At 43.2% G+C, this 10,232-nt stretch overlaps 1 protein-coding gene across 2 annotated transcripts in view; it reads right to left on the bottom strand.

The window, feature by feature from the left end:
* Lnpk (lunapark, ER junction formation factor) overlaps positions 1-2,155 on the bottom strand; it is a 52,050-nt gene extending 49,895 nt beyond the window's left edge. Inside the window, exon 1 of one of the 2 annotated variants that reach the window (XM_005346588.2) lies at positions 2,009-2,144. The gene's annotated coding sequence lies outside the window, so the exon portion shown is untranslated. Of the gene's footprint in view, positions 1-2,008 lie in introns of both variants that reach the window. The other variant, XM_026778647.1, reaches the window with a different exon arrangement.
* Between the last annotated feature and the right edge of the window lie 8,077 nt (positions 2,156-10,232).

The following is a 10,232-nucleotide window of genomic DNA, read 5'->3' on the forward strand; positions in this document are numbered from 1 at the left end:
TGTTAGATACCCCAGAGCTAGGGTGTTAGAGACCCCAGAGCTAGAGCTGCAGATGGCTGTGAACCACCACGTGAGCCCTCTGAGTGTTCCTAGCCTCTAACCCATCTCTCCAACTCCCTAAGTGTGTTTTTCAATAAGCAGCAATGCCTACCAAATTACATGATATTTTCTATTGGTATTCACACTCAGGTGGAAGTGATAGAACTTAAAATCTTAAATGTTTTTCTTGAATTCTCAACTCATTCCAAATCACATCAAAACAATGGCACAATGATTCAAAACATGGCTCAGCCACATACTAGCTATATGATTTTGCGTAAATTACTTAAACTCTCTAAGCCTTGGTTTATAAAGCAGTAAATATATTTACATTCCACGGAATTGTGTAAATTAAGTGAACACACAGTGTTCAGCACATACTGTTTAATAAATTGTAGCCATTACTACTGCTATTACAAAACACTCACATGTAATATTTAAATGAAGTACATGCCTAAATTTTTAAATGAGCATTTATTTCATAACTTAAAATGTTTACAAATAAGTTTACAAAAAAATACTTTACTGAAAGTATTTTTCTCACTTACTGTAGCATGAAAACAAAGAAGGCTATTTTTCAGGCACTTCTCATTAGAATAAACTCGCAGGCCTTCATAGAATACATGGGAAGTTAAGTTGTGTGTTTAACTTAAGTCCGAAACTTAAATATAAACTAGTCACCTTAATGCAATTTGTTCAAAATCGCTTTCAAATATCCAAACAGGCAATTCTGAAGTATCTTACACCAGGTTTATTGCCCGAAAATAAACGAAAAGAAACACACCTCTAAAAGCACTTCAGATGCGTGAGATGACTGCCACAAAAGAAAAAAAAAGGTGCAGGGAGATTTCTCTATGAAATCATATATTTATGATAGTCACCTGCCCTTCCTTGCATTCTTCCAACATTACAGACACTACGTTTATTAACAGAGCCGCTGTGCTGACACTAGATGTCAAGGAACTTTTTTAAAACTCTACGTTTAAATGAGCCGCTCTTGTTTAAGAAAATGTGTTCAACATCAACCCCGTTCCTCTGAGACACTATGGAGACCTTTGGGGACCAGGGATTAGTCCTGCCTACCAGCTTCAACATATGCCTGAAACTAGATTTACTCCCAATCCATTACACCTCTAGACAATTTTGTCAACGCTGAGACAGAGGTCACTGAGACAGAAAACAACAGACTCTAAGCACAACATACCAGAAGCCAAAAAGGAAGAGCAGAGCATGGAAAACTCGGTGAGTCACAGGTGTTGCTGACAATTGCACACAAAACTTAAATTCACCAATCCGAACTCTCCGTCCGAAAACACATCGTCAAAGGATTAAATCTACTGACTGACCCGCCGTTTGGAGTAGCTTCGCTGCGGCCGCCCCTAACACCCTTCAGCTTCGTCTTCTCCCCTTCACCCCTCCGCCGGCCGCGGTCCCTCTAATAAATAAGGACAATGGCCGTGGAGCTGCTCCTCTAAGGCGCTCCCAATCCACGCCCACACGCGCAGACTGAGCAGCGTGACACTGACAGTTTTCAGTCCTCCCCATCCTGCCAGCTCAAGTGGCCGCGGAGGGGATCAGAGCACTCAGGGTGGCGATTTCAGCTACGGGGGTGCTTGCTGGGGCCTTCGTGCACTTCTCAACACAGGTATGGCCATGGGTTCGGGCTCCAAACCACCGCCACTGCGCCAGGATCCCTGAGAACCTAGCCCGGAGAACCCCGGCCTGGGGGAGGCAGAGCCGGGTCTCGTGCGCTCCGGAGCCGCTCGGGCAGCTGGGCTGGGGGATCCACGGGAGAAGGTGAGCACCGTGTACGGGGGCTCAGCCCCGCCGCGTGTCCCCAGCCACTGCCGAGCCCTAGGCCACTTGGCATGGGCGGAGGCACCCGGGTCGGCGCGCGGGGGAACCGGGGCACCGATTCCCGCAGCCCGGAGCGCCGCCGTCTATGCGGCCCTCCCCTTCACCGTCCTACCTGAGGAAAGCGGGAGCAGCCCAGCCCCGGCGTCCGCTCCGGCAAGCCCCGGTGGCCACCGAGCAGCCCGCCCTGAAGCAAGCAGCAGCAGCTACTGATAGAGCACTGGGCCCGGCCAATGCCTTCCCATCAAACCCCGCGCTCCCGCCGCCAGCCAATGGGCGCCTCGGCCGACGCGCGCCGCTCCCCCGTCACGTGATCCGGTCAGCTCAGCCGTTGGTGTCTACGAGCGACGCGTTTGGCCTGAGGGTTCCGGCTGCGTCTCCTCTGCCGGCCGGGCGGGCTGTCGGTTCCTTGGGTCACAGCAGGGCATGGCTGTTCCGATGACTCTTAACTAGGGTTTGATTCTTATTCTTACTTTGCCTCCTTTGCTTTTGAACAACCTCCCTCCCCTAAGTATCTCCAGGAAAAGAAACTCATCCTGATTGTCCCAGACCTGAGCGAGAGAGAAGATTGGAGAGAACACAGAAGAAGGGTGTTGACGCTCTAGGCTAGGATATGTGAAAAAGAGCGGGTACCTGAGGTTGCAGCAGCTGTCATCCAGCAGGCAGCAGAAAGGTTTACGCTACATAGCTCAGAAGAGGCCAATCCCAGCCAGGCCAGTGGAGACATGTATTTATTGCCTGCTTGGACCCCCCTGGAGGCTTCTGTTGCTCGTAGACTTCAAAAAGGGTCCTTTGATGACTGGACGGTTACCTCACCAGAGTGAGATGAGCTTCAAACGCAAAGGATGGCCTTTTCAAACCTATGGGTAGCAACAAAGGCCGAGCTTTCCATCTGTTCACTCCACCTCAAGAACACTCTCCAAACGCTCTGCTTAACTGGGCCAGCATAGAACCATCGGGCTGTATTTCCACTGCCTAAGGAATGTTAAGTTCCTAGTCAACTGCAAGTATCAGTGATAAATGACACCTGAAAGAAAAAGGGGAAAAACTAGAGATGTGAACTCATAACAAGAAAGGAAACTTCAACAAAGGCTTTTATGTTTTATCCTGTATGTCATCATTTTTATGGGTTCTTCAACTTTACTAAAGAAAATGTTTCTGATTTTCAAAACATAATAAGTATAATATGCTGTTTCTAATGAAGACGCAGGCAAAGAAGGATAAGATGACATAGACATAGCGTATCTAATACGATGACTCTCTAAATACTAAAATCTATAATTACAGCTCTGTTAAAAGAATTGGAGGAGAGAGCTAAACTTTAATGGGCAGTGTGGATCACCTAGCAAGTGTGGAAGAAAATGAACACCATTTCACCGGGTTTGATCTGGAAACTTTACCATTTTATTTCCTAGCCTTTGTAGTTTCTAAGTCTCTAAATCTTGTGCTGCTGTGCAGTTGCTTCTCGTCTCGGATCTTTCCTCAAAAGAACAGGAAAGAACATGTCTGACTGTTGCTAACACTGTCCTCTAGTTTTTCCGTGAGCCATCATGGTCTGTCCTAAAGGGAGTCTCAAAATAAATCAGGATGAGACAGAAGAGCTAGCTGGATACATGAGACTCAAAAAATCTAATCCTGGGAGAAAATGTCCTACAGGAATTATGCTAGAATGTAACCTAACTCGTTTAAAAGGAAAACATAAACTCCAAATCTTTCTAAGAAAGTATCGTTTTTCAAGTGAGGAAACCTAAAGTAGAAAGGCATGTACACTGTTAAAGGTAGCACTATACCACTTTGCCTTCTGTACGGAGAGGTTAGATCTGCACTGAGGATATAGCTCAATGGTAGTACACTTATCTAGTGTATTCGAGGCCCTGGGTTTTGTCCTCAATACCATGAAAGAAATGAAAAAAGAAGTAAAAAGGAAGAGTTTGTCAAGGGTCAATGAGGGAAGGCAAACAGAGAACTAAGCATGGGGTATATTGTGAAATATATCCCATATATATGTGAAATCCAGAGAATACTTTGAGAGAGGTAACAAACTATTCAAGCTGATGGAATCATAAGTGGTCTAATTCAGCCAAAAAAAAAAAACAATTTCCTTAAGTGTTATGAAACCTTACAGAAGGGGCATTTATCAGTCTGGTCAGAGGTGTTAGAGAAAGCTTTCTTAAGAAAACCACACTCAGATCTGAAGAATAAGAGACATAGTGTGGAAAACACAAGGAATGTCATAAGCAAAGGCCTTTTGTTAGAAGCAGGCATTGCCAGCCTAAGAGACTAAAAGGAGGCCATTGTGGCTGGATCATAGATACGGGGAGACAGCGATACAGTGAAACTGGGCACCACACTAAAAGATGTTTCCCTGGCCTCGTTTTTAAAAAAAACAAAAGTTAATCCTTTCCTTGAGAAAAGAGCATATTTGATAGGATCAGAGCAAAATCATTCCAGCTACAGTGTAGGAGCACAAGCATTGTCAACACTGGACAAACTAGAGTCTGCAAGTGATGGGTGAACCTGGACATAGTTCAAGTGAAATGAGAAGAACAAAGAAAGGGAAATAAGTAGTGCAGATGGAACAAATTAGAAAGTAAAATGAGAGGTCTCGGTGACAGATTGAGATCAAGGCTTAAGAAAAAAATTAAAAATAACTTGGTTTCTGGTGGTCCCATTAGATTGCTACTAATGCCATCATTGAGATATGGGGAACACTGGGAAAGAACTAGAGTTAGAGAAAAATGGTGATTTTGGCGTGAACAAAGAGTTTAGGATGTTTTTACGACTTCAAAGGAAGTATAAACATTGGATTTATGGGTCTGAAACACCAGAAAGTCAGGGCTAGACAAAAATGTGTTACCCTTTCTGCAGGATAGCCACTTTCTTTTCAATGAAGCTGTTCTTACTCTAAGCTGTTTGTCTTTACATTTAGAATAGAAAATACAAAGTAGAAGTCCCCATAGGAGGGTCACAGGTTGCTCTGAGAATCACAAGGGACTCTTGTTAAAAATCTAAATTCTCAGGCTCCCCTTAGAGATACTTGTCTGTTGTGGGGCCTGAAGTTGAATAAGTGCCACTATTGATTCTTTTTATGACTAAGTTTATTCAAGCCATGGTACTATGATGTCAGAGACTAACTGCATGAGAATCACCAAAGTACTTATTAAAATACAGACTTTTCTCACTGGGAAACAAACTGCCCTTAAGGGTAGACTGCATGCCCAGCAGTAGATGGCCAACAGAAAGCAAACTCAATGACATCTTTCAAGGTTCCTTTCCTTATAATGTCCTGTCTGGGCCTTTTCTTCTTTCCCTACTATTTTTCTTTTTACCCTTCAGGCTCTCTGTATCTATCGTAGCTTCTAGTTTTGTGTTTTTATGGGATCCTGAGTGTTCAAACGAGTGGGTCTCTGTATTTATATCTGTTTCTTGTGCCTTTTCTTGGACTCTTTTCCTGTTGTTTTTGTCCTACTCCAATTGCTTGGTTTTCTTTTATATTGTATTACCCCATAGATGCCTGTTTGTTTTCTCTTTTGAGAAAAGAGAAAATGAGAAGATCATTATTCTGAATGTGCTTTGGTGTGTTGTCTGTATGTATGAGAGTATCAGATCCCCTGGAACTGGAGGTACAGACAGTTGTGAGCTGCCATGTGGGTGCTGGGAATTGAACCCTGGTCCTCTGGAAAAGCAGCTAGTACTCTTAATCACTGAGCCATCTCTCCAGCGTCCACCTGTTCTCTAATGAGAAGCCAAAATGGAGTGGGATCCAGATGGGACGAGAAGTAGGGAGGTACTGGAAGAAGTGGAGGGAGGGGAAATGGTAATCAAGATATAGCGTATGTAAAATCTATTTTTCAATAAAAGGAAAAACAGTTATTGAGATGCTCCAAAATATATAGAGAACTCAAGAAACTGGACTTTAAAATGCTAATTAAGCCAATTAAAAAATGGGGCACTGAACTGAACAGAGAATTCTCAACAGAAGAAGTTCAAATGGCCAAAAGACACTTAAGGTCATGCTCAACTTCCTTAGCGATCAGGGAAATGCAAATCAAAACAACTTTGAGATATCATCTTACACCTGTCAGAATGGCTAAAGTCAAAAACACCAAGGATAGCCTTTGCTGGAGAGGCTGTGGAGGAAGGGGTACCCTCATCCATTACTGGTGGGAATGCAATCTTGTGCAACCACTGTGGAAATCAGTGTTTCCGTTTCTCAGGAAATTCGGGATCAACCTACCGCTGGATCCAGCAATACCACTCTTGGGAATATACCCAAGAGATGCCCTATCATATGACAAAAGCATTTGTTCAACTATGTTCATAGCAGTATTATTTGTAATAGCCAGAACCTGGAAACAACCTAGATGCCCTTCAATGGAAGAATGGATGAAGAAAGTATGGAATATATGCACATTAGAGTACTACGCTGCAGTAAAAAACAATGACTTCTCGAATTTTGCATGCAAATGGATGGAAATAGAAAACACTATCCTGAGTGAGGTATCCCAGACCCAAAAGGATGAACATGGGATGTACTCACTCATAATTGGTTTCTAGTCATAAATAAGGGTCACGGAGACTACAAATGGTGAACCTAAAGAAACTAAATAAGAAGGTGAACCTAAGGAAAAACATATAATAATCCTCTTGGCTATGGGAAGTAGACAAAATTGCCGGGGAGAAAAGTGGGATCTTGGGGGTGGGGTGGGATGGGGGTAAGGGGAGATGGGGAGAGAAAAGCTAGAAGGGAAGGAGGGGGGAATTTGGGGAAACAGGAGGATTGGGATAAAGGAAGGTTGGACAGGGGAGCACGGAACCACAATTCTTAGTTAAGGGAGCCACTTTAGGGTTGGCAAGAGACTTGACCCTAGAGTGGCTCCCAGGAGCCCATGGTGATGTCCCCAGTTAGTCCCTTGGGCAGCTGAGGATAGGCAACCTGAAATGACCCTATCCTATAGCAATACTGACCAATATCTTCCATATCACCATAGAACCTTCATCTGGTGATGGATGGAGATAGAGACAGAGACCCACACTGGAGCACTGGTCTGAGCTCCCAAGGTCCCAATGAGGAGAAGAAGGAGGAGGAGGATGAGTAAGGAAGTCAGGACCACGAGGGGCGCACCCACCCACTGAGACAGTGGGGCTGATCTATTGGGAGCTCACCAAGGCCAGCTGGACTGTGAATGAAAAAGCATGGGATAAAACCGGACTCTCTGAACATGGCGGACAATGAGGGATGATGAGAAGCCAAGGACAATGGCACGGGGTTTTGACCCTACTTTATGTTCTGGCTTTGTGGGAGCCTAGCCAGTTTGGTTGTTCACCTTCCTAGACATGGACGGAGGGGGGCGGACCTTGGACTTTCCACAGGGCAGGGAACCCTGACTGCTCTATGGACTGGAGAGGGAGGGGGAGAGGAGTTTGGGGGACGGGGAGAAGGGTGGGAGGAGGGGGAGGGAAATGGGAGGCTGGAAGGAGGCGGATACTTTTTTTTTCCCTTTTCTCAATAAAAAAAAAGATATAGTGTATGTAAAATCTATTTTTCAATAAAAGGAAAAACAGTTATTGAGATGCTGGGAATGTAGCTCCTGTTTTGTCCATATTTCCCTATTTGTATTTACCTGATTGCACAATTTTCCTCACTGCTGCTGATGTGATGGATTACTTAGTTGATTTTTGAAGAATGAAACAGACTTGCACAGTGAGAAGCGATCTCACTGCCTTAGCTTCGTACTTCTTTGTACATAGTTGATTTTATTTAGTGAGAATTTGGTTGGAATTTATAAATTTAAATTCATAAAGGATGTTAATCTTTATCCTTTCCTTTGTTGTAATACTTTCCTCTGGCCTGAGCACTAGACTGTTAAATATTCTTGGCTTAATAGAAATTCTAAACGCTATATCTACGTATATAGTTTGTAACATACTATAAATAACTAGTATTATGTTTACCTCCAGGGTGATATTTGTGCCATAAAAGTTCTACCCTTCAGAATAATTTAGCATATTATTTTAAGAAAATACAGATTCTTGGGCCCTACAAACTAAAACCATTAGACATTAGATGAACAAGAAACAATAAAGGATGATGGTGTCATCTCTGGTAGATAAGGCTTTACCCTTCACCTTCGCTGGAGGCGGCCTGGGTCCTGTATAGTGGGCAGCTCTGAGGAGAGTGGGCCTTGCCAGCTACACTGATAACTTTCCTGGCTCTTAGCCTGGGACTCCTGCCCTGTGCACAGAGTCGGCCCTCAGCCTACTTAGGTAACTCTTTTATACTTCTTCCATCAAAGCCCACCCTCATCTCTCTCACCAAGAATTTTCTTTGGTATTGTGCTCCAAAACCTTGTCTTTCAGTCCAGACCTTTTCACTGGTCAGGCCTAGAATATTAAACAAAAGGATGCATAACCAAAGACATGTTCTATCTTGCATTTCTTTGTAATGAAAAACCAATCACCTCCATATGAAAGTTTTCTCATTCAGTGTTTTCCCATTCGTATAGTGTGTTGCTGGTATTTTCTTATTGATTTGTGTTACTGCATTACATACCGGGAAAATAAATCTTATGTGTTATGAGTAGTTTTCCCACTTTTATATCTCATCTCTTCAATGTGCTAATAATAATATTGTGACAGGAAAAATTACTAATGAAGTGAATTTATTGGTCTTTTCTTTATTAGTAATACCTGTTTCCTATTTCAGAGATCACTTCTTGCCCTTTTACATGAAGACTTTCAATTTTTTCTAAAATTTTATGATTTTGCTATCCTTGACTCTAGAAATCCATTTTTTTAAATTAGAGAAAGGTGAGAACTGTAGTTGTACACCCCTCCACGAGGAAAGTCAACAATAGTGGGAGATGATGTGCTCTACGCTGCAGGGCTTTCGTGGTGTTCCATCTTCAGCCTATGACAAGAAGGCAGATCACAGTAAGAATGTGTGGTAGAAGAATCTGCTTACCTTGCCTCGTGGTAGGAAGCAAGCAAAGAAGAGAGGAAAGGACAGTACTGGACTCCTGCCTGCTATCATCTTCATTTGCATAGCCCCAAAGAGCTAGCGTCCCTCCACTAGGACTCCTTCAAACAGGCACCAGTACCTCACAGCAGCAGTGCAGTCTGGCAAGCGGGCTGAGACACATGGCCTTGGGGACAGGCATAACCTTAACACTTGCTTATAAGTCAGAAGAGTCATGTATGTGTGAAGTGCTTCTGGCTTTGGCTTTCTTTCCTGTTGATCTGCCATAGTCTTAGATAGTGATGAATTTGATATGCTATTCAAATGTATAGAGCTTTCACAAAGGTGTGGACTTGTAATTATTTTTCTGTTAAGGTCTTTTGTAAGAGAACCTTCTGTCTATATGTTACTTTCATTGATCAAATAAAAAAACTGCCTTGGCCTTTTGATAGGACAGCAGCTTAGATAGGCTGAGTAGACCAACCAGAATGCTGGGAGAAAGAAGCAGAGTCAGGCAGATGCCATGATTCTCATGCCCGAGACTGATGTAGGTTAGCCACAGTCTCGTGGTTCTACACAGATTATTAAAAATGGGTTAATCAAGATGTGAGAGTTAGCCAATAAGAGGCTAGAACTAATGGGCCAGGCAGTGTTTAAATGAATACAGTTTTCTGTGTTATTATTTTCGGGGCTAAGCTAGTCATGTGGGAGCCAGGCGGGACGAAAAGCAGGCCCACAGTTCCTTATTATAACAGTCTTTCTCCGTGTTTAGTAATAAGGAAAGCCTAACTAGCCTCATAAAATGAGCTACAGAATATATTTGCTTTTCCATGGTCAATTATCTTTTTTTTTTTTTTGCCTTTTATTTGCCTTATTTTTGGAATCAGGTTTTCCAGAACGTCACCCAAAAAAAAGTACAATTCAATTTTTATCCAACTTTCTTTGTGTATATCATTTCCTTTCATGTAAGCCTTTCTTTCTGGAACATTGTTTCTACATTGTTCTCACATAAGCCTCTTATTCTCCAAGTGTGTTCTCATTTTCATTATATCCCATACCTTCTTGTAGGCCCATATTCCTATATGGTGTGGCAGCCCAGGCTCTGAAACCATAGGCCCCACCTGAGGATGGTCACATAGCATCTACCAGACAGGCAGTCCGCAACCTAACAAAAGGTCAGGATGTTGTTGCTCCTTTGTAATTTGGAGGATGCCTGATAGAGATGCTAATTCAAACCTACGTGACAGCTAGCATACACAGCAGACAGGTAGTTGTGGATGGGACTGAAAGCCATTCATCTGGTTACCTAGGAGACAGAATGCTAATGTATTTCCCCTAAGTTAAGTTTTGGTATAAAGACTGTTTGGAGAATAAATGAGAG

Source organism: Microtus ochrogaster, chromosome 4 (assembly GCF_000317375.1).
Source record: "Microtus ochrogaster isolate Prairie Vole_2 chromosome 4, MicOch1.0, whole genome shotgun sequence".
NCBI classification, from domain to species: Eukaryota; Metazoa; Chordata; class Mammalia; order Rodentia; family Cricetidae; genus Microtus; species Microtus ochrogaster.